At 45.2% G+C, this 27,963-nt stretch overlaps 1 protein-coding gene across 7 annotated transcripts in view; it reads right to left on the bottom strand.

Annotated features, from left to right (window-relative positions):
* Positions 1-27,963, bottom strand: part of LOC120947624 (transcription factor mef2A) — an 82,377-nt gene that overhangs the window by 11,717 nt on the left and 42,697 nt on the right. The window lies entirely within an intron of this gene.

The raw sequence follows: 27,963 nt of genomic DNA, 5'->3' as shown, positions 1-27,963 counted from the left end.
CATCTCATTACTAGGAAACGGAGTGATGTGTAGTGGGTTTTCATTACGATAGTTCTCAAACCATATTCTCAGGTTACTGTAGTGCAATTTTCATTAATTTTATTTTACTAAATTTTATATCTAATTATTTTGGATACATCAAACATCTTTACTCATTTAACGAAGCGAAATGATAGCGTCCGAACATTATTCCATTCTTCACGTAACCTTCATACTAACGAGCTATACACTTTGAAGATCTCCAGAATAAAAATGCCACAAATATCAATAGTAAAGTAACCAACACCCCTCACCTCCAAAACTAGATGGCCGTTAACTGTACCATAAGTGATTTATCGATGACACACTGCGTCCCGCTCGCGTAACCGGTGGGAAGTGCGAGATGGAATCAAATAAATCCGTGTGAATGCGTCCCCAGCAGACAAAACAAACAAACAGCCAACGGTGGAAAGATTGCCGACAAACAATAAGTCAGCCGCACAATAAGGGGACCGGAAGCGGAGGGACAGAAAGCCTGACCAAATTCGGACCAAATGGTGTAATGATGAAGTGGTTCCAATCCCTAACGCCTAACGCTCTGCGTGCTGGCTTGGTGGGCCCAAAGATCATTCCACACAGCTTGGCACAGCACCACCGCACCGCTTTTACCATAAATCAGCGGGCACTCTCTCTCTCTCTCGGGCATAATACTTTCGGTAGCATCATTATGTGTGCGTGTCAGTGCTAAGAAAATTGACACAGCGAGGAGAAGCTTTTGCTTAAGATGAAGAGGTTTTTAGGGATGCAAATAAAGTGGTTTCTTTTACTCGCGAATGCACTTGCCCGGATGGCTACGCAAACAATCGGGTCGATAAAAGATCACATTAAGATATTGCTAACACTACGCCATTAGCAATGAGTTGACCTTACCGTGCCGTATTTAATGTGCCACGAGCTGGCAGTGATGTTAAAGCGTACCAAGTAGAGATTGTGTCGCAGATTGTGCTCGACGATCTCGTGGCGGTGATAAAATAAACGAGCAAATGATGCTAAGTAACGCGCCACCACTACCCCGAAACAGCAACGCATTATGTGTTTGTTTGAGTATTCATCACCACCAACCCAACCAGCGCAAGAAACAAAGCGAAACATCACATTAGCCTAATGAATTGCAACTCCACAGCTGACGGTTTATTGTAGCAATCACATTTTCCGATGCAAATCACTAGCCACATCCTTCACGTGGTGGGGGTGTGCTGAATAAACAAAAGGCTAACACGCCCTTTATATGTGTGCCTGTGTGTGTGTTTGTGCAGGCGTCCAACGGCCACCGCGTCACTCGCGCAGCTCCATGACGGATTGCGAAAGTACACTGTAACGAATTATGTGTCGTAAATTCTTCCCGCCCCGGGACCGGATATGCTTGATGGGCAGAAAGAGTGGACCGCCACGATGAAGAACCACGACAGCGGGGACGAAGCCACATGACCGGAAGAGCCCCCGGGTACCCGGGTAGTGTAGTGTGTCCGGGTGTTTTTACGAGAGGTGATAATGGGCCGTGAATTATTTCCTTTTTCCTTATGGCTACATGGCTTGCCACTTTTTGCCACAGGCCGCGTCGGTTCAAAGTGTTTCATAATTTGAGGAAAGGTAAAACTTTATCCATTGCAAGTTGTAAAAGCGCAATAAAATATTCAATTGTTTAAAATCCCATTGAGGTGGACCTGTGCACTCTGCTGTAGTTTGTTTTAGTTTGTGGATCAACGTTGTTTTAAGCCAAAAAAAATGGAGTTTCTTGACAAGACGACCCAAGAACGATGTTCCCACTTAATAAAACGAGACATTACAAAAACATGATTCAATCAAATTATGGCATCCTTTTTTCCCGCTTTCTTTGCACAACATCCACACAAAAGCCCCTACCAATATAGTGCACAGATTCGTCGCCAAACCCCGAAACAAGCATATCATGTCCCAAGCAGAAGAACAAAAAAAAACACAACAGTTCCCTTGGTTCGACAGACCGGGGGGCGCAGCGGGTACAACGAAGCTAACCTTGTTTGCGATTCGCTGCGGAGGGATCGTTTTTCAAATCAAACAAATTTGTCCGAAACCGAAAGTTTCCTGCGAGACCTTTGGCCGTTGTCATATATTCAATTTATGGTTCGTTGATGCGATCGTCCTCCTTTTTGCCCTTTCGGCCTGGGAGGGGGGGAGCAACAGTGCTGCTGGAAGCAATGACAACAACCCAAAAGTAGCAGGAAAAAACGAGATCTGAAAACAAAAGTAATTGAAAAACAAAAAAACACGCATTCACAAAGATGAACATACCCAGGGTCCGGTATATTACCATTTCGTGGGAAAAGGGGAATGGTTTCTACAATGTTCTTTAGCAAAAAGAACAGTTTGGTGGCTGTGTGGTGCTCTATTATTGTTGGGTTTTTTTGCCCCAGCAAATATGTTGCCATTTGTAAAATTTAACCAAATCCCAGGACAATGGACTTTCTTTCTGACAGAGCAATGTTTTCTGAAATAATGGTAAATGTTTATTCCATGAAATACCGGAATTCCTTAGCGACATTACAGTAAGCAAACTAAACGAACAATTGTCAGAGATAAATATAGGACAATAGAGAAATAGAGCAGGAGTTCCAGTGGCATGCAAGGTAGAGAACGTGACACAATGACGTGGTGGCGTTGGGAGAACAGTGAATAGTTTCGCCAACTTGCAGTAGCTAGCTGAAAAACGGAATGGCCGGTCACTATTTGACAGGATCTTTTGAAAGACGTTGGTGTTCACTATTCGCGTGTAAATATGTGAATCAAAGCGAATGTTGCCACAGTCAAAAAAGGGTTTATCGGGCATTTATCGACACCATCAATCTTTGAGAAAATCCAAGCAACAGCTTTAAAAAGGATTTAGATATAAAATGTCAAACTCAGACACAAACCCAAACACACACACAGTCACAGTCTCACAGCACCTTTATCTACAACTTTCTCCATAGGTTTCAGTGTGAAAAGTTGAAGGGGCGTATACTTGAACAAGTTTGCCATCAGAATTTTAGAGCCCACTTTCCCCACTTTTCCCGTTCCTCCCCCCCGCGCGCCCGACCTATCTCACAGTCAATAGCGACCAACTCAAAAGAGCAAGAAAACCGAGGCGTATGTCTCTTTTGTGCAGTACCGGGGCCGACCGGGTTTCACACCGGGATGTGGTGTTAAAAAAGGAGTTATAAAGCAGCACGCTTTTATCCGAGCCAAACCCCTTTGGCACGTAAGTATTTCACTGCTCTCTGTGCACACTGCAACACGCGGCGAAACCGAACCAGATACAGACAGCATTGGGTAAGGAGCAGCAGAGCAGAGGTGGGGGCAGGGGAAAAAAACGGTGAGCAGAAAGCACAATCCGTGAATGCTCACCCGAGGATACAACTTTTATTGCGCTTGTAATTGTTTCGGTTGTTTCGGGCGGTCGGTCCGTTGACTTTCATTTCCGCTTCCGGTGACAGGAGGCAAACGGTTCCGGATACGAACCTTTACCTAAACTCGCGCAGTGCGGTGGAGCGGGAAAGGAAAACGCAGCAGCTGGTCGCGCGTGTGATGGTGGTGTAGCGGTTTGCTCTTTAACCTTTTTATTTGGCCCCAGTTTTTGTTCACTACTTGCTGCCGTTACACACCACCTACTGGGGTGAGCAAAGGTGACACACATACACACCCTCCCCTTACCTGTCTGCCTCCTCCCCAATCCTCGGTGTTTCGTAGATGAAGAAAGGTGGTACTAGATTGGCAGATGCTTTGTAGGATTTTTTTTCGGGTTTTTCGTTTCGGGGAATTCAAGTGGATGAAAAACCTGTAGCACGGGATTTAGTTCAGGTACACGGGTCTTTGGAAAGGAAAGGAAAAACTCGATCCGGCCCAACTTTGATTAAACATTGCGTGTCCTTCTGTAACGAGTAACCCGTGTCGCACCCATGCACGCCAAGGCCAAAGGTGACGGTGACCACATTGTGAAACCACCAGCAGACAAGCGGACTGTAAAAGCAACTCAATCGAACGAGCGGGTTTATAAGTAAGGGAGGAGAAAAGAGTGTTGACATTTTTCATTTATAATATAGTTCATGCGCTGAATAATTTCCTAAAGCAAGAGTTCGAGTCGAGAGATTAGCTTCTAGCTAATCTTTGATTAAAACTTTAATCCTCCCTAGCTGACGGCCATGTGTGTTGCCAAACGAGTACGGTATTATCGAAAACATCATCCCACTTCGCCAAATGTATTTCTAACTCCATTCTGGCACAACGGGCTTCTCCTCTCCCGCGGCAGCAGCACGGTGAAAAACAGTTCCATTAAAGCTCTGTGTTCTGCTCCGCTGCTCTTGTGTTCGCTAATAATCATAAAGCTGCCTCACTCGCCCAACGCCACTTCTTTATGATGCTGATGGGGTGTGTGGCGGCGAGAAAACGGACCAGCAGCAAGGGTGGAAAATCCCAAACACACAAAAAAGAAGGACTCGATTAGATGCTTCCGTCAAAGTTTTGATTATGCACAAGAGGCTATTGAAAAGTAACTGAAACGCGCGTTCCGGGGTTGAAACTTTGCAGAATGATGAGCTTTCTCTTATCACCCTTCGACAGGGTGTGGGGTGGGGAGGGTGGAAAGGCTGCTTGCTTTCCTCTCTTTTTGCGGTTCTGGCCACTAGTTTCTAATGTCTTTTACTCGTTTTTTGTTTACCCACAGCAGCATAAAAGGCACAGAAAGGAGAAAGGAGGAGCGTGCTGCTTTCGTCACAACAGATTACACCGGTGTCAAATTATATTTGATCATCATTTATCTTCGTTTTGCGTTGCTTTTTTTGTGGCAGGGTGGTGTGGTTGCTTTCACTGTTCCCATTCTCGATACTTCCCAAGGTTTCTTTCGTGCCGTCATTTGGCGCAAGTGTTTACTGGTCTGGGCATGGAAGTAAGTGGGCGTTAAGGGGGCGTTCTTTCGCTGTAATCGATATGGATATGGCTTACTGGTGTGGTTTGTTCTAAAAAAATGCAACGCAACGACCGGCACAAAGACCATCATCATGAGAAGCCCATGAAAGCGAAATTGAATTGTTGAAAAGTGATAGAATGAAGTTAAAATTGTGCTTGATTGTTTGGTTTAACGATGATTTAGCTGGTCAGATGTCATTGAATATTTGTTTTACTCATTTGCATTAAGAGAGTTAGAAAATGGGGTGCAAATTATACTTCAAGTAATACAAAATATTATTGATTTCATTAAAATTAGTGCCATGAAACCTTTTTGGTTCGAGATTATAATCGACTAGTAGAAAAGAACATAACAGAACACAAGCATGTAAAGCCCTGAATACTAAACGTACACCGTTCGTTGCAGCATTTACAAGCCACTCTTGGGTAAATGGCAAAACACTCTCGCCTGTATGTCTATGTGTTGCTGTAACACGCCCTCCGTACCATTTATCTTGCTATGTTTCTAGTCTTTTTTACTTCGTATCTGCCTTTTACATCCTCCAAAAACACAGTCACACATCAAAATTCACACTCTAACGACAATGATGCTGTGTGTTTGAGGCAAAAAAAAAAAGCGAGAACCACAAAATCGTCAATCTAGTGGCGTTAGAACGAACAAATGGGTTGTTAGACACACAAAAAAAACTGAACAAGCAAACGAGGCCACTTTTTCAGTGTTTTATTCCCTAGCGGCATGCGACGCATCGTCCCATACAATGTAGCGCGTGTTTTTTTTAAACCACAGTCAATTGACCCAGTCCATTGTGTGAGTATGGAAAACAGTCGTGAGCGTTACACTGACACGTGTTTTTTGCGCAACTTATACTCTAAAATACTTTGCAATAAATAATACACAACTGGAGCAGCAAATATACGTACAATTAAAAGGAGCAAATTTAGGGGAAATCATTTTTTCAAATTAATATGTTTCAAACGGCAACTAACACATCCGGCCCCGCCGCTGTGGCTTACACCATAATTAAAATTACCTCAATTAAATTATGCACCACCGCCGACGTGGCGATCTGGGCGCGACTGTGCAGTTCATGGCCCGTGTTCCTGTTCGACATTTTAATGAATTCCGGTAGCAAACACAGCTCCACTGTACACAGCACGGCTGTAACGCATCACACCACCGTATGCCCCCCCCCCCCCCCCGAACGCCACAGAGAAAATGCCAGAGCGTGATAAATGCACAACCAAAAAAAAAAAAAAAAAAACTCAAAATAAACTGTCGCACTCTCGCTGCGTCCAAATTGGCCCACAGGTGAAAATCGCTCGATATGGAGCGATAAAAGCTACGATGGCCCTTCGTTTAAACATTTACCGCTGATCGTGTACCGAGCGTGCGATCGTCCACTGGACACCGGCTGGGAAGCAGTAACCGCCGGCGGGAAGGGTGGGCACATCCAAAAACAAGGGATGTAAATATTTATACACCAACCCGTGTGTCATTTTTTTGCCTCCCCAAAGAACGGTCGATTTTGCTGCTCATCGATGCAAGCAATGTTGTGCGCCTTTGTGTAAGTTTGCTTTTTTGTGACACGGCCTCCTCTACCCCAAAAAAATATAGTTTGTTCTTTTCTTTAGGCGCTGCTTCCTGTGGGTCGCTTTTGTGCTGTTGTAGCAGTGGAAGCTTTTTTGCCCTTCGAGCAAGCCTTTCTACCCCACCCGGCAATCCACCCTCTTGAAACGATTTTCGGTATGTGTATGTGCCGGTGGTAGTAGTAGTAGTAGTAGTAGTGTAATCAGCCCTCTCGCACTACATGTAACTTTTTCGCTCACACGCTCTGCGCCGCTGTGCTCGTTTGCATCCGCGTATGAATTCCGATGGGCTTCGTAAGCGCAAATGAAAGAAGAAACAAAGCAGCGAAAGTGATGGAGCAGGCGTTTTGGGCGTCAGGGCAGTGACGCAGTAGCATAAAACATAAACGCTAACACACGGCGGCAGCAGTACCTGCTACTGTGCGGCGTGTGGCCGTTAGCCAACTTTTGCTGCGCCTCTTTGCTTTGGGGCGAAAGGCCGATTGCGGCAAAAGCGTGCTTCGGGGCTGTTTCATACACACCCACGCGTGCAAAGTGTGGTACGAGGTCCTGTTTTTGCTGTTCGTTCCACCAAACACAAGCTCAGATTGAAGGTGCGCAAACTACATTAGTGTGCTTGTGTTGGTAGGAGGTTCTTGTGAGTGTCTCGTAAAAACAATGATTTCATTCTCATAATTCTCATTACGGCAGCGGGCGGCGGGCCATGGCCAATGGGGCCGCTAATGTCTGAAGTTGGTTGGTGCCGTTGGTGGTTCGGTTTTGCTGCCAGCTTTCTCTGCTTGCCTCGTTTGTAGCACGTTGGGCAATAGGATGAAAATAAACCGTCGTGTTTGCACGCGAAGGGAAAGGACACATTACTAGTCGAAGACGGGCGAGAAGCAGGGTCGATATTTTTGGCGTACGATAACCTCATTTCCCCCTTATTACCATTTCACCACAAAGGTATAGGACCACACTTGAGTTGTTGGTAAGCTTGAATTGATGTATTTAGCAAATCTTAACAATTACGGTTTTGTTAAACAATTTAAAAATATTAATGAAAAGCTTGGGTCTTTTTCACCCTTTTTTCCCTTTGTGAAAGTATTATGAAAGCTGTAACTACTCTGCGGTTTGCTTAGCAAAGTTGAACGCGGAAATAATATCTCCTAAGGAAAATTCCAAACCATACTAGCCCACGTTCAATGCCATCACAAAACCGCATCGCACATACTTACGCACGTTGCCGTAACCGTTGCACGGGGAAAACTTTCGCTTCTAATCGCTTCCGGATTGGAGCAGTAAAAACCCTCTCCAAAAATACACCCCAGCCCAGCCAAAGGAGGTTTGATTGGATTCTAATTTAAACTTTTTCATGCATACCTTTCCGGTTAGGCAGCTTGTGGTCACATTCTTGGGAAAACAAGGAGCGGGCTTCCGTGAAGGTTATTCTCTGCGGACTTTTTTTTTGAGTGAGTCTCATATTTGTGGCATTTTTCCATCCTCCTTTTTCATTCCCCCTTGTTTTGGTGGCTTTTTTCCCGCAACGAAGTTATGTGCAGTGAGGCAGATTATAAAGTTCGATGACAGTTGCTTTTCCACGTTCGTCACTTACACACAGGGAGCGGGAAAAAAAGGACACTTGTTCTCGTTTGGAAAAATCTGAAATAACTTTCCCCCGCTCTCCCATGAACGATAAAAATACTCAACCCTCCCGATTGTTGTTTGTTGTTGTTTGTTTGTTGATTGTTGTTGGTCGCCTTTTTTTCTCTCGACCGTGGCATTTTGATCTCAATTTTTCATTTACCAACTTCATCGGCTTAGAGGTTTTCCGCTCAGGCTCACCTGCCGCCACCAGCCCGGGATAAGGAACGAAAATCAAATTAGGATCGACGATTTTTCATTCTAACGCCACCCAACCACCACGTTTGCGCCGGTCGGCAGGAAATGAGAAGGCTTGTTGGATTGGGGGGTTTCTCGTACTACACCCGTGCTTCGGAACGATAGGTCACAAAACAACAGCAACGGCAACAGCAAACAGATGGAATAGGAAAATGGAAACACTCACCAGGGTGAGTGCCGTTTCTAGTACCGTTCTTGGGAGGAAGTCGTTTCCCTTCCGATGACTTTGCTCCATCATGCTCATCGCCACGAGAGCTTTCATTTCTCTTCGAAACACTGATCGGTTTACGATGATTGATGATTTACAGCGGCTTTACGGGCTCGGCTGGGTGTAATAAAATTATTGAATATTGGTTTCTCTGAAACTCTCCCAGGACCAGCGAGTTATGTTCGTACTGTTAAAGATGTTCTTGCTTTGCAGGAGCCGTTTTCGCGGAGATAGGCTTTGCAAACCCAGAAGCCATTTTCTCAGCAAGCTTCCCTTCAATTACGGTGCCATTATTTATTTGATCCATTAGCTGCTACAATGAGCCATGATCATTACGCATTCTGTGTGTGTGTGTTTTTTTTTTCGCTAATTCAATTGCGGTGGACAGTAAGTACGGTTTTACTGGAATTTCCTACAATCCCAAAGTTCAACTTTATGCCCGCAAGCGCCATGATCAGTTTAAAAGAAAAGAACGATAAACGTGAATGTGTAACGTCATCAGCATAAAATTCACACCATATTCTGCGATTTTATCATCTTTCTCGAGAGGATTCGGGATGGCTTTTGACACATCTTGGAGATCATTAAACTTTATATCACGGAAAGTGACCCGGCTGCTTCTTTTTTGTTTGTATTGAGGTTGTAAAACATCTAAACCTTTATTACACTTTTACAACACTACCTTTCGAAATTAATTTCCCGGTAAGCACAAGGACACGAAGGAGAATGAAAATGATTGTAATAAAACCATTTCGTAAGGTGAACATCGTCGGACAAGGTCCACCGTGTACCGCCATAACACAGCAACCTCCGAATGAATGCATTAATTAACGCAAATTAATTCAATCAACGGCCTTTTGGTGAAACTGTCCACCGGATGTAGCCGGAAGCCGACAGGGACCAGGGAAAAATCAGTACACGGGACCAGTCATTTCCGCAAACAACCAATCGGGTAGAGATCATCATCACGAGCAATTGACATCATGCATAATTTCGTCCAGTTTCGCACGCACTGCCCGCAGATTATCACCGTCGCGCTCTTCGACCATGCCAGCAAAAGGTAGCTAATATTTAGGTCAATGTTAATTATTAGATACCATCGCTTCCGGTACCCGGTACGAAGTGTTTATTGATTCCCGCAACATCCGTGAAAAGCTTTGCTATCAATCGGTTGCTGGAAGTACAATCATTCGCTCAATTGCGATCTGCTCCAGTGGGAGAGGAGCTTGAAGTATGCCATTGCGTTACAGGTGAGCCCCGTACAACGACCGTAGGACGTCCACTTTCTAACGCATCGAGAGCGCGGGCGGATTGAAGCCGGGGCTCAAAGAAAGTTATTTAATCATTCAGCAAGCTTCCTGTGGATCGATTGCAAAACGTACAACCGTTTCCTAGAACTGACCGCGCTACCAGGCTGCCTGTTGTGTGGTGGTTGTGTCCTGTTTGGACCTGGAAGCACACATATTTGCGAATAATTTTCCGTCTGAATCGCACCAACGGGATGCACAAGTGTCTGGATCCCATGGATGGTGGGAAAGGCATACCGAAATGGGCAATTTTGGAACGTCAGTTCGTATTTTGCCGTTTGCTAACTGGTGGACTTCAGTCACTGTGGGAGCGAGCAATTGTGCTGAAAATGATAAATGGCGCTCCCTAGTGAGAGAGAAAGAGAGAGGGAGAAAGTGGCTCGTTTCAATTTATCCCATCCAATATGCACCTCCGAGTCGCCCTCGCCATTGTTGGCTCCCTGGGATCGATTTCCGGTAATTGAAAACTGCATTCAAAAGCCTCAAAACTGCACAACGTGGAAAATGAGATATTCATCAGCAGGGAACAGTGTCATTAGCCTCAAATCAATTGCAATCAGAGTGGGTTGGATTTATTATTAAAATTTCCATTTCCTTTCCATCCGTCAGCTCGGCCCTTGTGGCAAGTGCATACGACAAGAGGGCTTTTATTTTGCAGTTCCGGCACGTTCATTTGCTCATTTGCAGTTGGGAAGGGATTTAAAGTGTCACGCCAGACACAGAAGCAGAGCGCAAAGCGATGCCGGAAAGGGTTTTATTTTATTTCTAATTAAAAGAATAATTAGTTTTCTCTCAACGAACGCTGAGTGCTATCCAGTAGCAGATCCTACTGCAAATCAGAACTACCACACACATACAAAGGGATGATTGGAAAAGCAAAGGCGATTGCGATACACGCAACGATATCAGGGTCAGGTGCGTCACGAGGGAAAATGAGGCGAGAATTGAATTCTCCCCAATTAACCACCGACGAACCAATTCCCACATCGTTCATCTTTCTCTGCTTCCCTTGGTATGGTTGCTTAGTCGACTGATTAGTGCTTTGCCAAAATATCCCTTTGCCCACGGCATGTCCACGGTGGGCGTGGAAAGTGATAGGCCTTCTCCAACTGTTGGACCTAATCATTGGACCACTTTTGCTCACCGACAGAGAATTAGTCCAGCTGTGTGCTCGTGTGTGCGTGTGCGTTTGTTAAGTTAATAAACGCTCCGAGAGATTTAGAAACAGCTCGAAGTAACACACCGCAAACGAGCATACCAGCAACAAAAAGTAGCCCACACGCTTTTACACGTCCTCCGTAGGAATACATTATTTCCGTATAATCCCCAACTAATTAGTGGCCATATCCTTACGAGAATAGCAACCCTGGCGCCCCAAGAAGAAAAAAGGCAGATCCTATTCCTCCAAAAACCCGGGAGGGCGCTAAGGAAACGAACAAGACGTAAAAACAAATCAATAGATTTTATTGACCCTTCTGACCGCAAACACATAACACAGCAGCAGCAGCAGGTTGAGCAGTCGCAATTTCGTAGGTAACCGCCGTTGGTCCTTTCGTTTACTTATGCTACGGCTTTGTTGTTGTTTTTTTTCCTTCCCCAGCTCTGTCTGTAGGTGCTTGGCATTAGGTGCTGGGCTGTGAGTAACATGATCCCCGGTGTGTAACGCTTCTCCAAACAGACCCGAGGAGGTTGTGTAGCCACACGAGCCGGACGGTACGGACGGACGGCTAGCGCAAACCAAATGGCCACAGACACAGGGCTTGGGACGGATTTGGTACGGATTTATTTACAATTCGTCGCACCTTGTTTTGGCGCTCGTTCAACTTGTACTTGAGCTCGTAGCTGCTAGCAGTCGCTTTCAATGTTTGGCGAAGCAGTGAAATGGTGGAGTGAAAGCAAGTCATTTAGCAGGTTTATAACTCGCAAACTAAAAAAGTCAATAAAGCCTTTTTTTGTAGTGAGCTTCATAATGTTTCAAAATGTTGCAATACATATACAACATTTTTTATAGAAATAAAACAAAAAAATTGATTGGTGAAATAATTGTGAAATCTCGGATTCATATTTTTCAACATACATAAAATAAAGCAGACCCAGCAGCGACAACTTCAATTTAGGTGGAAATTGCAACGATGGCGATGAAGCAGTAATCCGAGTGGTGCGGCTGTTTCCGTACGGATGCTCGAATGAGGATCATCAGGTGAGTGTAAAGGAGGTCCTGTTGTCCTGCGATTCTTTCTACGTGTGTACATTGCATGATTCCGGACAGACAACAGGACTTTTGTGTTTGGACGTTTTGTTTTTCATCAGGATCTCCCATTCAAAGCAATGGGACGTTCTTACACACACAAACCTATTGTTGGGAAGCCTGGGATGTTGGTTTTTCCCTGTTGTTTTTCGTTTGCTTTCTTCGGTGAAAATTACTTCCCCGTTTTGCTCCCCCTTTTTCCTTTCCCGGATTGGTGGCAGTTTATTTAACTGCCCGGCTGTGTTTTTACTTCGCTTTTGTGTAACCTGCGCTGTTGTTATTCTTCCGAACGGGGAAGGACATTCCACTGGCCAAACCTCGGGCGGTGGCTGCGGCAAAGCGATGCTAGCTAATAGAGACCCTGCTAGCGACCTTATTTTGTGGACTCTCGCTTATGGGTGGGAAACAATCAGCCCAGCACTTTGTAAAGCGGGATTCTGAAATGGGGAAACGGTTTGTTTTGTTTCAAACATTCTTCCGACGGGATAAATATTTAAATCGCCATACTTATTGTGCAATCTACCTGAATGAGGTGATAATTGTAGGAAAATGAGCCCCATTTCTATACTGCTGTGCCTTCGTACACATTGCCTTGGTGGAGTAGGAACAGATTTAGTGACCTTTCACTGTCCGGATGAGCGTTTGCGGAAGTTTGCGAATGATTTGTCAAATTAACTTATTTTGCAACAAACTTAAATTGGACATTCAAATTGCAATCAAATTATTCAGATTACCTCGTCCAGCAAACCTTGGCTTCTTTTCCGTGGTGTCGAAAATATTATTAACTGCTAAACAAGCCTTTATCGTGCGCCGGGGAAACTCAGCAAACGCAACTTTTCGATCCACTAGAATCGTCGGTCACCGCCATTCTCCTACAGATAGCGTGGCGAAACTTTCGCCTCCAATCAAAGTCTCCAGAAAGACCCGAAAGGGCTGAAAGCAGAATGGCCTCCCTGCCCCTTGCGCAAGGGGGGGGGGGGGGGGGGGGCGAACGCAAATTGAATAAATATTTTTTATGAGTTAAAAATTGAATTGTTGCTGAATGGGGCTAGGAAGTGGCGAAAGGCAGTCGGCTACAGTCAACTTCATTGCTGGCTTTAGAGAGCAACGGCCAAACGTTAAACTTTTTCGACACCATTCGCTATTATTCCCCTCCCGGCTGCTTAATGGGCTTGGCTGCGCTAACGTTCGGGAACAAACCGTGCCTCACTTTTGCAACCCATGGAGCGTAAGGAGGGTAGGTTTTTCTGAACCAGCCAGAAGTAATATTACACCATGCCCAAGTGTGCCTCACTTTTGTGTTGCAGACGTGGCACACGCCAAACTGTGCAACAATGTACACGAGACCGAAAATCGCAGACGAAGTAAAGACAAAAAAACAAGAGAAGCAGAGCAAGTCCGAAAATCCTCGACTTGCAAATATGAGTTTTCTTTTTCACTGTCTTCCTGCTGGAGAGGAACATTGAAAGTAATATGTTTTAAATTGTGCAAGAAATTACTGGACCGAAAGTTGTGCTGGATAGTTCTGCGACAGGAGCACAGATTGCAAGCAGACGCACTTGAAGTGTTTCCGGAAGATGATTAGAATTGTACGACGACAGTGCAGTTGTCGTACGGATGCAGTTAACCGTGTACCTGAAACTCATGAAAACGATTCCTTCTTCTTCAGATACCACCGATCGTATCTTTCATGTAGCGTGTCAGAAACATTTGCAACCGAGAAATGCATCACACATCGTTAACATACTTAATGATACTGAACCTACAAGCTCAAAAACGTAGTCTTCAAAGACCTCCTTCAAAGACAGCCCCAATGGGTCATTACAGCAACACCTCGTAACAAACATCAACAATCAGAGCGGGAAAACGGGCGCAAACAAAGCTCCACGCGCATTGCGACATTAATTTGTCATAATCGCAGCGAAGCGTTAACAACTAGCCTCGACATACGTTTTACAACCCTGACGCGCCTTCAATCTTGATAGAGCACGTCGACGAAAGTGATGCTGCTGCTGCTGGTGACTGCTTCCAACTTACGGTGACACATTCGTCACTGCACACACATGGGGCCAGGCTTCGCACCGTGCCCGTCTGATCGAGGAACCATAAACGGTTATGCTGCCCACCCCTTACATGGAGAGGTAGACACAACACAGCCGTTACACCATGTAATAGCGACAACGGCACAGTTGCTCATTATGACTGCACTGTACCGTAAGCCAACGTTCGTGACAATCGTTTTCAGCTGGAGAAAACGGTTTGTTTGCCAACATTTACCGGGAAAGCCTAAAACATCATTAAAACAGTTGTCCATTGACACGCCGATGGGCGGGAGATGACGATTTCTAATGATATCAAAGGGAAATGGTGCTTAAAATGTAAAAAAAAATGATGCGAGCATTTTTTCACCGTTCATAATATTAGACATTGCTTGCCACAGAATAACACGTTCTTGTGCGGTAGGTTCAGGATTTGGAGTTTCGAAAAGATTTATGTATTGATAAATGTGCACCTTTCTGTTTGCATTATCGTGAAACCCTCTTCAACTACGATAACAAGCACAACAAAAACAAATACTGCATCATAAAATAATCAAAATGGCTTCGAAATACATGAACGCTCTTCGATGCTTTTATAGTGTTACTGTTGCTCTCGTTAATGCCTTCAAAATGTAATCATACTTTTTTCGAAGCCTCAGAAAATAACTCCTTTTATGAACAGAAATACCAACGGAGAAACATTAAAAGTTCAACAACCACCTGTGTGTAACGAACTTTTTTTGCACCCCCTCCCTTCCTCCCTTTCACTCCTTTTCTCTCCCTACCTGTATGTGTGTGTTCACTATATCCAAACAACTCCATCTGCTCATGATGGCGGAAGTGCTTCGCCGTTGTCATATATGTTTGCATGACGCCGGGGCGCTTGGCAGGCAGCAAAGCAAAGGATTTTCCCTGACGTAAGTCTGCCCCCAACGCTCTCTCTACCTGGAGTCTTTTTTTCTGGTGCTACGGTCAGGTGAGAGAGCCAAGCGAACGAATAGAACGTGTCCAATTTTCCTGGTTGGAATGAGGAGGCAAAAACACACACAAATTCACCCACGCAAGCAAGCACAAAGCGGCCAAACCTCCATCGTTTGGTTTGGGTAAATGTGATTGTGCCCCACTCGTGCCAGGGGTTACGAGATAGAGACACATGAGGTCAAACAGGACCAGGAATCAGTGGCTCACCATGACATGGCATGACCACAAAATGCACACAACCACACACACGGTCCGAAAACCACCACCGGCGAGCGTTCGAAGAAGTGTGATGTTGTGACTCCTACCCTACGATCTCTCTTTACAACCTGGACACACACTAATTTGGTTAGTAAGGTCCACGTGGCCGCACCTTGCACCATGTGCGGTTGGACGTCGGCGACAAACGGGTGTACGAACCTTTGCCGAGTGGAAACTCACTTCACACAAAGTGGACACCTTGCCTTTCCGCATGATTTATGGCTGCGTGGCGTGTGGAACCGTGCGTGCGGAAATGGCAGAGATGCCTTCGCTTTTTGACGTTCCTTCTCGTTCTGGGAGACCGCTTTGGTTGCCTGCGTGTGGCTGTCTCCGATGTCGCTCATGCCCGCCGCCGAGTTATAGGCACTTTTCATGGGCAATGATAAATCGATCATCGTTCAGGTGGAAAGGGTGGATTGATTGTGCGTAGAGCGAAAGGACCAGAACATTCGTCAGAGTAGACAGGTTTGTCGATGTGCCTTTGCCCAGAAACCAAGGGAGCCTCTGAGGACTGCCGAAGCACTTGGCTTGACGTGCTTGAAAAGTTGGAACCTACTTCAAACCATTCTTTGAGCAACTCGTGCGATGTGTTGAGGGTGGTCCAATGATATCCATATCATTCCTGGCCATCCATCCAGCCCATCTCGTCGAGCGTGCGTTGTTGTGTGGGATTGTGGTTATTTTATTTCATTAGCAAGATCTACCCCGAGATGGGGAGACAGTACTAGACCATGGTTGTGGTGATCCGCCTCATACCATCCACACACACAAACACGCTCTCTCTCTCTCTCGTTATGGTGTCAACGTTAACACAAACTTTGAAACCGCAGCGCATCGTTTAAGGGTTTGACTTTTTCCTCTTTCTATACCATGGCGTTGTCGCCGGACTGTCACCACCCAATGATAACAACAACACAAACGACACAAAAGGTAAAACTGGTCCTTATGCCTGCGTTTTCTATACCCTTTACCCTGTTTTGCTCTCCGGAACATTTCCTCTGGGGCATCCTTTAGACAACGAATCTTCGGCGCGTTGGGCGCCGAGGTTCATCGTTCGGGCACTGTGACGTTCGGTGTTGATTAGCTCACCGCATCGTTCCTTTCGTTCCACAGACACACACACACACACACCCGTCACCAATCTGTCTCGCAGTGCGTTTGTGTGCGGTCTACGTCATGAAGATAAATGTTGGAATAAAGCAACATCAAACAACCGGTGACAGTTATTTACAACTTGCCATAGGACGCACATCGGACTGCGGGCATCGTCCGTTCGACCAACGGTTCGAGAGCTTTATAGCAATCCGAGAAGGCAGAACACAGGGGATGGTTTTGGGAGGAGGCGACGCCACCAAGACGGATATCGACCGAGAAGGGATCACATAAAAAGGGACACATCGGGACGACAATCCTTGACGAGCACACAGATTGGCAATTGTTTCCCGTTTAAGGCACCCGAAATCAAGATCGCCGGGGGTCGCCATCACGGTTTCTCTCCTGGGCGGACACAGGCATGCTTGATTGCAGATTTACGATAACGAAAATCTATTTCTCTGCCAAGCTGTTACGTACGTTTCCGTAGCGAACAGTGCTCTTGCCGGAAATTTTATACGCAGCGCTTTGTTATCACCCACTCCCCCTGTCCCGCGCAGCAACACCTTCCGAAGATCTGATAATGAAAATTTCTTCCAACTTTTCCAACACGCCAAAACGCGTGTGGGGCTCGGAGCGCGGGTGGGATGGCAAACTCTAAACCCAAACCCTCCCCACCACAACAAAGCGACGAAACTCGGCCGGCAAAGTTTGAAACGCTTTTTAATGAGTCTGTGTGTTTGTAGATTTTCTGTACCTTCCGTTCTCCGTTCGTTGATCCTTTCTCTTTCCCCGGCTTCCGAAACCACTAATAAAGCATTACCGAGAAATCGTGAAGCATAATCAAATAACTATCACGGCACAATCGGTCATCAACGCTCGATGCTCCAAAGCCGACTCCTCCCGTGTCTCGTCTCCTCGCTTGGGATGGCTTTTCAAACCGAGTGCGGCGAAGAAAGGTCCTGGAACGCGGGGAGTCCCTGCTGCTGCTATCGAAAGATTCAATTAATGCGTCAGTTTTGCTTTGGCGAGTTTTTGAGCTATAAGGACACAGCGGTGCGATGTGGGTTTCCACCGGAAAAGCCACCCCAAACCATTTGAAAGCGACCGATATTCCACGAACTACCCAGTCGGGTGAATTAAACCCGGGGGTTTGTATCACGGTGGTTTTGTTGAAGTGATCCATTAAGAAACGGCGCTTCACAGCGAACGCGAGGGAGTTAGAAACATAAACTTTTCGGTACCGTGTTTAGTATGATCGATTGAGACGTAAATACGAAATGTAGCTGAAGGTATTTAGCACTCCTACGGGCGGCTGACGCGTTCTACACATTGAATGTGCGGGTTTTTACTTTCTACCGGCTCAGCTTTGGCTGTACTCAAATGCCCTCTAGGGAGGAGTATATTTCACTTGACTCACTTGATCCACCAACGCATGTCTACAATGTGACATGAAATGAAAACACCTTTCCAGGGGAAATCAGTCTTCCAAACGCTTGCAAAGTTTGCAGCTTTTGTCTGTAAATCTTTTAGGGCTGTAATTCGTCTACGACTTCTTCTTCTGCCATCGATCGCTCGCTCAAGCGATCTCTCAAGAAGTAGGCACCGTGTTTTCGTATATTTTTTTACTTTTCTTTACACAATTAGCAAACTGTGGCGCCAGCGGTTGCATTACCATCTCGGGGGGATTTATCAACGATGAGGCGATTTGTGTACAGCTCTCTTCGTCTCACTCACTCTCTTCGGTGTTGCCTTTCCAGTTTTGTCCAAGGAATGGCAGACTTTCAGGGGTTAAAAGTGTCAGCCTTACTCCGCATGATGCCATCTCGCGTAACGCGATGTGATGTTTGAGGAAAGTTTTCTTTGCAAAGTTTTTTTTTTACCTCGTGGACGCTTTCTGTCTGTATGTGGGTGTTTCGTGCACTTGAGATAAAACACACTCACCACTTAAAGTGTAGTACCTGGCGGGAGAGCTAGAAAAGTTGGGGCAGCATGTTTTGGAAAAGAATTTTTGTGTTGCAGGAATGTTGGAAGAACGTTGTTCCCTTTCTAGTATTTAGTCGTTGTTGTCAAGTACGATGGCGGTAGAGCGTTTCAGGACGAAACGAAGGACGAGAATGGATGACGACAACAGGACGTCTTAGTAGTCGTCAGAAGAAATGGCTTCGAGCGAAACATTGCTCATGAGAACAATTTAAATTTTTGTCAAAAAATGGAAATTATTTACAACTTTCTTTTACCGAATAGATTAAAAGACTTGCGTGAGGCGTGAGAAAAAAAAAAACATCAAAGTTTTAGTACCCGCTGTCCCATTGTGGCCACCATTAAGTGGGAGACATGACGCATTTTAGATTATTAAACGAACGAGTTGAGAACGATTTATGGTCGGTATTTTATTTTCTCTTACTGAAATGGCCATATTGCTGATGAGGGTCTGAGGTCTTCCACCACACCACATTCTGGCAGGCACAAGGACTGGTAACGAAGCCATGAGAGCTTGCGGCTCTTCACTAAATTAACCATTTGCATTGTAAATGGAGTTTGCTGCGCTTCCGGTTTTTGCACACCGAAGCAATTCAAATCATTGTAAACCGTTGAAAACACAACGCCCACGAGGAGCTCACTTAAACGAGGGTGGCAACAAAAAAAAGTTTGCATTTCTATCCTTCCGGTTCCGGCACTACGGTAAAGGGGTGGTACTGGGGGGGCGATCCCCGGGGGAACGATATTTTTTCCAGCCAATTCTGGCGCAGTTCTGGTGCGGGGACTGGTTCACAGCATCCACCAGACAGCCAGTAAACGCAAGGCATAAAATAATTCCATCACATGGCGAACCAACCATTAATTCTTACTTCTCACCTCCCCCTTACCATGACTCCCGGTAGCCACATACAGGCTCTCCTCCCCCGTTGCGCGAATAATGTAGCCATGCTTTGTGCCGTGTGCTCGCGATTCAACTTCCGGTTGTCCGTTCTGCGCGCATAATTACCACTAGTAGCGAGACTCGTAAAAACGTGAGTTAGCAGTTGCACTTTTTTTTACACATGTTAACGATACTATGAATGTTTTTATGCGAGAAACATACACCCCCACCGAAACGACCAGCCGTTGAGTGAGTATTCTTCCGTGGAATAATGATTGTCCACATATTTTTCATTATTATTTTTTTGCCGACAGTGGCTATCTTTATTCGACAGACAGGATGAACTTGTCCCTTCACACGAGCCTCACTCGGTCACTTGTATCACACTTTGTAATGACTCATTTTAATTGTTCAAGCACCCATCGCGTCCGGACGATACACGACTTCCGGATCGTGTATTGTTTTGTACACCGGCCGAACGCCACATATGACACAAAAGGGGATGATGGTACCCAAAGTACGTATTATAAATAAAAGCATATGCCAATCCTGCCGCTGCTCCCAGCCACCAACAAACGCGTGTGCTGCAATTATTCCTTCGATGGGTGTACCATCCATGCACGGAAAACGACCTATGTCAGAGCGTAAAACACAGCACAGCACACAGCGTAGAAGTGCCTGCGATAACAAATCGAAAACAAACTACATTTGATGTGGGTGGCTGGTACCGGAATTGCTCGTCTCGTGGATGGGATGCACATTTTACGAGATGCAGCAGTTTTACGAGACACAAACACGGGCAACAATTCAACCGTGAATGCCATCGGGTCGGAGGGTGCGCAGTGTTTTGTGCTATGTTGTCATCCCCTCCCCAATCCCGGGGAGTCATCGCCATCGCAGCGGAGTTGTTGAAACGATCGTGCACAGAGCACGAATGGCGTCAAACTCAGCGATTGTCAGGCCAAATGCAGCTGCACGCTGATGATGGACTGATTGACTTTCTAGCGTACGTGTGTGTGTATGTGTTTGGGTGCAGTTCAAGGCACCAGAGTGCCAGCAAACAGCAGGTGTAATAACGAACCGTGTGAGTGAAGGATCGCATAAATGGGGGTGGTTATATCTCGGTGGATCGGTGCCGGCTAGTTGCAGTTGGCTATGTCAGAGGCCAATAATGTTACGTGCCAGCCAGCGCAGTAGTGCCAATTGCCCCACAATCAGTAACCTTTTTTGTGTTGACGTGCTCATGCTTCAGTGTTTGTTTCGTGCCAATTCCAAACCAGCTTCACTTCCCACCCTCTCGGGGCGGTGTATGTTTGAACAAGTTTACATACCTTCGCTTGCGCAAACAGTGGTCTGGGATATGTTGGTATGCAGAAGACATCTTAATTGTGATTGCCACACAGCATGATTGCAATGCAATGTTGTGTTTAAATGAACACATTTTACATTCAGGGTGACAAACACATACACACAGAGCAGGGTGGAAATAAGAGGGATGGGAAATTAATCATCTCGACTGGCAAACAAGACTTCAAAAGAAATTAATTAAAACCTGTAATTTGGTATTCGCTTTGCAGCCTTATATTTTAAAGTAAACGATACCTTGATTAAAGGGTAATCGTTCATCAGATGATTCTTCTGGCAATACTCTATGCCGAAGAATTATCAATTGAATTTTCTTCATTTTGTATTCGCTTTTTCCTTAGAAGGATAAATAACACTTTCGTAGGATAACACATACAAATCCACCATGTACTCCCAAACAACCGACTAAGCTCTCTGAACAAAAAACAGACAAACACATACATGCATACATACCACAAACACATCAACAAAAAATAACGCCAAACCCGTTCACCCAATTAGTAACCCTCGTTCTCGCACCTTGCACAAGGCACCTGAACACCTTTTTCCCGATCATTACCGCAACCTGGTGGTGATTCTGCGTAGCTACTTTGAACCAGCTCTTACTTTGTTATTTTTTATGTCTGCCTCACTAACAACCAAGCACACCATCGTGGCGTAGGCAAAATGTTGCAGCTTCCCTTCGCCGCCTTAACCGTTCAGTTGAAGAGAGCTTGTATTTTCCATTTCCAAATCGGTTTCGTTTGAGGCCATGGACCGGGGCATCTCCACCTTCGCCACTCCTTCTTGACGCACTTTTTCCACACAACGTTACCATTCCGAGCCTAACAGCTTGATGTTCGAGTGGTGCTTTGGATTTATTTCCCTTTTCTGCCAATTCGAAACTTCTGCCTAACACTCGAATCCCGTACCACGCTTGAAGTCGCTGGGGTTTTTTTTTTGTTTGCTGCTACCTCGAGAGGATAAACGAAGTTTTGAAGCAAACTTAATTTAGCGAATCGTGTGGCAAAAGCATCGGTGCTTTGGAACCGCGCTGTTTTCCTCCAATTCGACGGCGTAAAAGGCAAGTCAAACATAAAGCACCTCGAGAAACGTAAAACAATCAAATTTCGTTCGGGACGGGGTGTAAATCTGGTGGAGCTGGCGGGCGCGGTACGATCATTTAAAATCGATCCGTTTCTTTGGCGCCGGTGTTCGACATTTGGCCAGTGTTTGCACCGATGACGATTGTTTCGCAACCACCGTACTATGCGAGAACAGGGCCGATGACAAATTCCACAGAGAACAAAACAGCACTACAAGTTGTGCTACGAAAACTTAAACACAACTGTTTCGTGACGAAACAACGAGAGAGGTGGAGAGATGGAGTTTCCTGCCTCTGTTTACCTTTCCAATTGATTTGTACAACGACGGTCACACGCACACCCGCCGCCACGGTTTCTTTCTTCACAGTTCGGATTTGAAACCGAAACACCCGATGCCGTGTTGTCATCATCGCCGTCAGCTGTCACAAAACCCCGCTGCTGGAAAAGCTCGTTAACGATTTTCCCGATCCAATGTCCACCCAGCAGCAAGCAGTAGGGCCAGCAGTAGGTCTGGGTCTAGGAAACGTACCGGTGTGAGTGTAAACGGGCAACGAGTCCTTCGTCAACCTGGTTCGCCTGGTCCCGCAGGTTCGACCCGTGTTCGACATTCGCAATGCTATAAAATTAACAAACACTTCTACCTTTCCGCATTCGATTTTCCCTCAGCCTTCACAGTCCATTTTCATAGGGGCGCGCACACGAATCGTGCTGTCACCAGCCAGGCGACAACCCTGTGTTCGCGCGAACGCGTTTCCCGCCCAATGGATCGCCGACCGACACAGTTACCTGACAAAAGTGACATTCCACAAAATTACATCCACTTCATCACCGTCATCACCATCATCATCATCGTCGTCAGGATCGCTGCCAGTCACGATTGGTATCCTTCAGTGTTCAATGAGGGGTAAAAAGTGTGGGTGAAATAAGGGAGTTAAAACTCGAAGGGCTTCAAAGATCTGCCGCGATGATTTTCTACATTTTGTCGCTTGACTCGCGTTGACGGCTCGATGACAAGTAGTGCGGCCAGTGCTTCCCTGTGAGCCGGTCGTTACGCCCGGAGGTAAAAATGAGAAAGAAGAAAAAAAAAACGCTTTTTTCCCATGCACACCGAGTGTGTGTGAGAAGGAAAGAGAAAAAGTGGGTCAGAGGTGTTCAAAATCAATGACTAACATCGTCACACAGCGTGACACACCTGTCACTTTCATCATTTTTATCAGCCCCGATGGGATAAGGTAGACATTATTGTTATTATTTTGCATGAACCTTGCAGTGAGACAGTTGCGGAACAACCACCCCGCCGTCTCCCTTCCCGCTAGTAGATCGGAGATGGGAAACAAACCGCGCCGGCGGAAGTGGGATAATTAGAGGCTGATGGTTTTTTCATGAGGTAATGGGATGTCGGGTTGGTCAGGAGGGGCGGCGGCAGGGGTGTAACGAGGATGATTAAAGCGTAATTACGGCTAAACAGGAAAATTTGGTTTTCCATTTGGACGGAGAGGAGGAAAAACACACAGCAAGAGGTTGTATGGCTGAGGCAATAAACACGATTATCGAGAAACAGGCGACATCATCATCGGCGAGCCCCAAGGCTTACCGCCATTTGGGCGGGTGTGTGTGTGTGTGTGTGTATAGTAAATGTTTCATCAAAAATGCTCATCACGAACGTGTGATGATTGCATTTTATCACTCATCAAAATAACATTTGGTATAATTGCATACCAGGTTAGTTCGGGGGTAGCGGAAAAGGATGCGTTAATGTACTAAAGTAGTAAGGTTTGAAGGCAAAAATACTTATTTTATATACTTTTCGTTTATAAACTAGAATCCAATGACGCTAACCTAGTATCAATAGAGTATAGAAAAGCGGTCGAGTTAGGCAACGGCTAAATTAATTGAGAATGAAATCTTATCATTTTGATTTCTTTTTTCAATAGGTTTCATGGTAATGTTGTTTGGAAATTTATATTTACATAAATTGGTACTAGTCAGTAGATGTCTGTGTTGGCTAGAATCTACTTCATCGCCTCTTCTACGTTATATTATCACTCAGTCAATGATTACAACGGTAATTTAACACGCTAAACTTCTGTGCAAACTTGCTCCGCAAAATGTGGGATACACATCGATGCTAACAAGCCCGACAAGTGATATTTAGGATGGATCATGAAGCACGCAGCAAGGCACATTAATCTGGATGATTCGATTAAAACTTTGCGGATGATTTGCAAAGCAGAATACACAAAAAACATACTTGGGCCAACAGGTTGTATCCGGAACGGGTCGTCCGAATGAAGTATTTGCAACCATCATTTCCATGTCGTAATGCGATACGATGATACAACACGGGAAGTGGTATGCGTAATGAATGACTATTCGTATAACATATTTCAAATTATTACTTCGATTGAACGTCTTATGAAATTAAAATGAGTAAAAAAAAAAAAACAGGAGCGATTTGCATAATTTTAAATCACAAAATTATCAATGGAAGCCGAAATCTCGCTCACATCACAGCACTTCACAAAGAAAAATAATAAATTATTATGAAAATGCACCAGTTGCTTGCCGCTAATTTTCATCACCGCCAGCCCTCCAGCATCCCCATTGCTCGCCGATGAACGCTTTTACCGTAATCGATAAATCTTGATGTAATCAAATCGAATCGCAACAACGGCGAACTCCCGCCTGAAGTAACGCACGCACACACATCATTAATCAGTGTAGATGGGTTGAAAAGGAAATGTGGAAAATGTGAAGCTCATCAAACCAAACGATCGCGCGGGGCGCACTTTATGGAGCAAAGTCGGAAAGGCCTGTGAAGAACACGGCCAAACGCATTGCCGGGTGACGAAACAACGCATTAAGCATCGCTAGAAAGGGGGTAAATGTTCATCGAGTCAGTCGGTCAATGAGTGAGTTTGGGCATTGATTGAACACTTTATCGCTTTTGCGTGTACGCGTTGTCCAGTGCACAAAGCGTCGGAAAGCATTCAGCACCTAGGGCGGTGGTGGTGTGGTAGCCATTGGTTTTTTGGCCCACTTTCGTTGTCTTCAATTGCAGATGTCAGATGGTTTTTTTGAATCTTTTTACTTTCACAGAGGGACATTGATGGTTTTTTCGACCTTAAAGTCTTTCCATAGGGACCGAAGCACTATGCTATGCAACTATTTAAAGCGAACAAAGCCCGACATGATAAAACAAAACATAGGCACTAGGACTGTTGATGAAGAAGTTGCACCATTTGCTACAATCAGTTCAGGAAGAGGAGGAAAAATATGCCCCACTTCACTACCGGAAGCTTCAGAAATATGCTCCAACAGCTTTTATCGTGAGAATGTCAGTTTGAATATTTAATCGCCGACCGACCGACCGCGTGTGGAAAAAAGAGTGAAAAAACACCGCTCGACGAAAGTGGTGACACCGGAAAGGATATCAAACGAGCGCTGCCAAGTCTCAAAGGCAAAGGTGTGCGCAAAAACAATAGGCAAAGGTGTAGAGCGAAAGACAAAATCTAAGCCGAGCGACAAAAAATGACCAAGCGATAACGCGAACAAAAAAGGGCTCGCCGGGAGAGCATAAAAAAGAAATGCAGAAAGCGTCATAAAGCAATACTTACGGGAGATAGACTCAAGCGCTTGCTAAATTGAAGCTAAACGAAGGGATTCTCTGTCCCCGGGTCGACCGGGGAATACACATATAGCACATACCCGGCAACGAAAAAGGATAACAACTTCCGGGCGGAAAGTCCTCAGTAGTCGGGAAAATGCTTCTGTTGCACGCGGAGTGGCAGCAACAAAAAAAAAACGGCGGAATGCTTCCGTGAGTGGAGGACAAAACACAATAATACAAAAAAAGCGTTCGTGAAAGCGTTCGACCTCGGGGGATAACGATTTCGAAAACGATTGCTGCTGATCGTAGATTTATGCATTAATGAGGCTGATAAAGTATGGATGAGAGGGAAAGGAATTCGGACGGTTCCTTATCCTCGATAGCACAACTTCCGCATTTTGGCGACTCGCACGTGAATCCACGAACCCGTCGTATAGGCTGCTCAAGTGGAATGCTATGGGCGTGGGATATGATGCTTGAGCATCATCATCACACCGAGCATAGCACCACGGGGACCGACATCGATTGTGGCCATGCGGATAGCGGCCATTGATGACTGCTGCAATGGTGTTTCGGTCGAGTAAAACTTTTGCCCGATTACACACAATACGCCGCCGTTCGTCAGTTTTTGCTTCGCTTGACCATGGGGCAAGGCAATAATGGCGGCAACCACTCACACCCACAACCCGCACAACCGAATAGAAACAAAACACAGCAACCTACAATGGTAGGGCAAAGATTTTCCTTCTCCAGGAGCGGAACTGGAGTCGTCTCTTCCTTTTATACGCTTGCTTTTTTTTGTATCGCTTCGGTCAGTATCGGCGTGATATCTTGAAGCGGCAATATCAGCACCACACCATCTTCCCGTTGGAATGTGGAGCATTATATATTCTTGAGCCGAGTTTCTAGCCAAGCAAAACTTGAGCCAAAATTGATTGCCATTTATTCACGCTCCAGTTATCTAGCCACGGCATTAGGGAAGGAGGACGGCAAAAGGCTAGGGTTATGCGTCGACAAAAGGGCCAACCGGGGTCGTACGGTCATGGGAAGGCAAGTGAATGATTTAGTTGCCTTTGGAAAGAGTTTTATCGGATGGAGCTTTTCCTATCCTACGACCGCCCTTATCTAGTCGCACTGGAGGGGTCTGTTTAAAACTTTTCTCGTTTATCGTGTATAATATGACGTTTACCCGCGAGCGAACAGTTCAGCGGTGGGTACGATAGCTTATTTGGGACGTTTGTTTCGCAATGTGGTGATGAATAGGTTGTGCTAAAGATTTTATCACCTGATACTTTGTGATCGGGTTCGCTCGATAGCATAAAATCAACCAGAGCCTTATCTATTAATAAAAATAAAAAAGAATTTCAAACCAATTCCAAATTGGCTTTTGGAATGATGAGTTCCAATGAAAATCACACGCTGGCACTTCATACGTTATTGCGATTGATGTATTTTCATTTTTCGAATTCAATTCTTTAAAGTTTAATAATGATAAATTTTCCAAGAAAGCTTTTCCAATCCAAGAAAGATTGAAAAACAAAACGTTTGACTATTATACAAAATTGAAGTCAAATTATACGTCACACAGAAAATAAAACGTGAAGCAAAGCGCCACTGTGTTATGCAAAATCACGAGCAAAATCATTCGTTCCGCCGTTCCGGCCGCAAGCAAATCGTTTCACATTTAAACTCCCCCCTTTTCACGTTCGCCAGCTACCACCCGTCAGCCAGTGTGTGTGTGCCAAACATCAGCTAAAGTTAGCACTATTAAACATCGAAAGCTTTTAAATGAATATAAATTATGATGGAAACGGTGGTTGTTCCCTTCGTCCACCACCCCGAACGGGCGAGCGCTTCCGGGCAATGGGTGCAATTTGTTCCTTCATTTTTGATTCATTCGATAATTTTCGGCCAAAGTTCGATTTCCTTCATCAGCACACGCGCGCACATACGCAGGGGCGTGTGAGGCTTCAGAAAAGATGGAATAGGATGATGCAATGGACAGGAAGGGACGGGAGTCCTAAACGAATCGCAGCTATTTATTGTAGTTTCTGGAGGTTTTGTGTTTTTTCCAACGAATCATAGGAACAACGAGCTCAACTTATAGGAGATAACAAGCTTTAAACACTAGCACCGGTAGTGATAAATAACATAAACTAAACAAGAGTTTTGAGACTACTTTGAACGTCACTCCACAAACAGAACGTTGGCAAAACCAGGGTAGACCCATTTACCAAAATAATTCAATAGAGATAGAGATTTTACTTTTCGATTTACTCCAGCATTGCTCTAATACTTCTGGAAAACTTTATCATCTTTTCACATTCTTCACATATCCTGGTCGCACGACTGTCCCAATAAGACTTTTCCCTTTTCATGTTCCAAGTAGTCAGTCATGACCATGAGGTCGGATCAAACAACTAGCCCGTATCGAACTAATTGAATGAAAAAATTGGAATTCCTTCCTTCAACCTATTCCCACC

Source organism: Anopheles coluzzii, chromosome 2 (assembly GCF_943734685.1).
Source record: "Anopheles coluzzii chromosome 2, AcolN3, whole genome shotgun sequence".
In the NCBI taxonomy this organism is placed as follows: domain Eukaryota; kingdom Metazoa; phylum Arthropoda; class Insecta; order Diptera; family Culicidae; genus Anopheles; species Anopheles coluzzii.
Note: the sequence above shows the minus strand (reverse complement) of the source record. Positions and strands in the feature narration are given on the sequence as shown.